General features: G+C 37.5%; 1 long non-coding RNA gene across 1 annotated transcript; it reads left to right on the top strand.

Moving 5' to 3' along the window:
- The first annotated feature begins 256 nt into the window (after window positions 1-256).
- On the top strand, window positions 257-2,641 carry LOC140598882 (uncharacterized). The gene is made up of 3 exons (XR_012001430.1): window positions 257-325; window positions 598-814; window positions 1,802-2,641. It is a non-coding gene; the product is annotated as an uncharacterized lncRNA (long non-coding RNA).
- The last annotated feature ends 251 nt before the right edge of the window (window positions 2,642-2,892 follow it).

Below are 2,892 nucleotides of genomic sequence, written 5' to 3'. Positions count from 1 at the left end.
ATTTATAAGAGATGATGCATATAAAGAATTCAGCACAGAGCCAGAAACAGATCATTACTGAATAGGTGTAAATAATTGATATAATGAAGCATCCCTTTTGTATCATCACACACATGTAGATACAAGGAACCACGGAGAAGGGAAAAATTCTCAAGCTGTTAATGATTATCTATTAATCTATTTAACAATAGATCTACTGCTAGTTGCTTTGTTCATGCAAATGCTGTAGAATAATTCTGCCTATTTTTCTTTCGGAGAGATCATGTAAAAAGATACTTTTTTACGTCTGAATGCAATGAAGTTCCTACAGAATATCAGCTAAATGGTAAGACATTCTTCCAATTCCCTTCATTTTCTTATTTAAGTAAATATAACAATACACTAATATTGAGCAAATAAGTTTGCATTCTATATAAAATGGGTTTTACCCCTTATTATAAAATAAAAAAATATTTGCTATTGCAAATGCAAAAAAAAAATCACAATGGGTCATACATAGTATAATGGACCCCATCGGACAAAGTGTTGGGGTGGGAAAATTCGTGATTTTTAACTTGGGGTACATAATTTGCTTGTATGTTTCTTTATTTCAAACAGGACAGGAATGCCGGCCATCCTCGCATTATTGATCCCCATTTCTGATGACACTTCCGAAACTGTCTTCCCACAGTCTGCTGCCTTGTGCAACCCAACCACTTACTACAACCTTCTCCTGAGTCTAGCCTGCTTGTTGCAGCAAATCCCTGACAAGCTGATGCCACAAACTTTCTAGCACTTTTCTGGCAATCACCTGATCTATAAATTACAATCATAGGTGATCTCTTATTCCACTGAAATATTGTGAGAAACTGTTACGTAGAGGCTGTTTGAGCCCTTCATGGACAGTTGCTATATATAAAGAAAAATTACTAGCTTTGTATTTCAAACCTGAACCACATGACACACCAACGATACAGAAGCAGGCACTTTCCTCTGACATAAATGCATGATTTATCATCCCTCCCCTACGGCTGCCCGATTCAGTCCTTTAGGTTTTTCAATCTGAGTTTCACTTTTCTACATAGATTTAGCCTTTCCTATCTGAATGATCTTTGTCAATGGGTAATTTAGATTTTTCAGCAGATGTCACATAACCCTAGCATGAATATTTTTTAGGTGCAAGTTAAATTTGTGGCAGAGCATACAAAGGCCAATGTTTCCATTATAATCTAAAATGATAAAGAAATTACCACCATATTTTTTGAATACACAGTAGCACATAGTTTCCAAGGTTTAGTCATGAATATTACTATTTGAAGTTCTTAAAAGAGGAACCCTTTTACTTAGACATATTCATTGAAGAACATACTATTTCTATTTTCTTAATGGAAAACTGCCATTTTTGCAGCATGCACTCCCATGATAGCATAGCACAGCAGGATTAAATGAGATACAAACAAAAATCTAAGAGAGATGACCCCCCCACACACTGCCTTGGTCCATGCACACCAACACAACCCAGTAGGTGTGACTTAGATGCTTGACCAACTTCTCTGTTGGCTGTCCTTTACCTACCAACTAAAACTCAAGTTCTTTGGCCTGTGTTATGGACTGCACTCTTTTGTTCCCCCCAAATTCATATGTTGAAACTCTAACCCACATGGGATGGTATTTAGAGATGAGGGCAATGGGGCAGGAGGGGGGGTGGGTAATAAGGTCATGAGGATGGAGCCTTCATGTTGGGAGGGCCTGTATCTTGTTTGTTCCCTCTCTCTGTCCTTTCCTCCATCCCCCCATCTTTTCATCTCTCTTCTCACCATAGGAAGACACAGCTAAAAGACAACCATCTGCAAGCCAAGAAGAGGGCACTCACCAAGCACGGGCCCATGCTGGCACCTTCTTCTCTGACTTCCAGCCTCTAGAATTGTGAGAAATACATCTCTGTTGTTTAAAGCACCCAGTCTAGTATTTCATTACTGTGCCCAAACAGACTGAGACAGCATGGAAGGTCCTTCATAACAGCCCTCCTCTGCCTCTCCATGTCTACCCCCTACCACTCCCCACCATGGCACTTGAACATTTCAAAGTTTCTTGAATAAGCCAGATTATTGAACAAGCTGTTCACTCCATCTGGAATACCACTGCTTGCTACCTTTCCTTTTACCCAGGAAATTCATATTCGTACATGGAATTATAACACAAACAGCAACACTTCTAGGAAGATCTTCCTTAATTTCTGAGGACAGAGTCAGTCCATCCCCTTGGCTCCTATAACACTTTTGCAAAACTCTATTTCAATTTGCTACATTACATAGAAAAAGTGGTTACTTACAATTCTAATGTGGAAGGTGAGAATATTCATTAAAAAGATGCCTTATTTACGGAGGCATTATTTTAGAAATGTATTTGGCACTCAGTAAGTAATGTATTATTGATTAATTGGATAACTGGAAAGGTAGGACAGATGGATGATAATAATTATTCATTTGATTGGCAGAAGGGCAGAACTTTAAATAAGGACTTATTATTCACAGAAATTGTGGTAAAAAGAAAAAGGACTTGTTTCTCATTGAGCTAAGTATACAATGCATGCTTTACAATAAAATAAAATTGGACGAACATTCCCTGAGCATGTATCATGTACAAAATCTTGAACAAAGAATAAAAATCACAAAGACTAAGAGTATATTGTCTCTAAATTCATGAAATGCACAGACTACTGAAAGTAAACAGAAACTATTAAAATAGGGCGAGTTTTCATTTTGACCCATCATCTGTGGCATATATGATAAAAAAGAGTGTTCTTGAAAATGACGTGCACAGAACATTCAAAACCTGTATTCATTCTAATTGGTCTCCTCAAAAATGTGTAATATTTCACACCACTTTTCCTTAGACTAGCTATGCATCACC

The sequence above is a fragment of the Vulpes vulpes genome, chromosome 5, assembly GCF_048418805.1.
Source record: "Vulpes vulpes isolate BD-2025 chromosome 5, VulVul3, whole genome shotgun sequence".
Taxonomy (NCBI): Eukaryota; Metazoa; Chordata; class Mammalia; order Carnivora; family Canidae; genus Vulpes; species Vulpes vulpes.
Note: the sequence above shows the minus strand (reverse complement) of the source record. Positions and strands in the feature narration are given on the sequence as shown.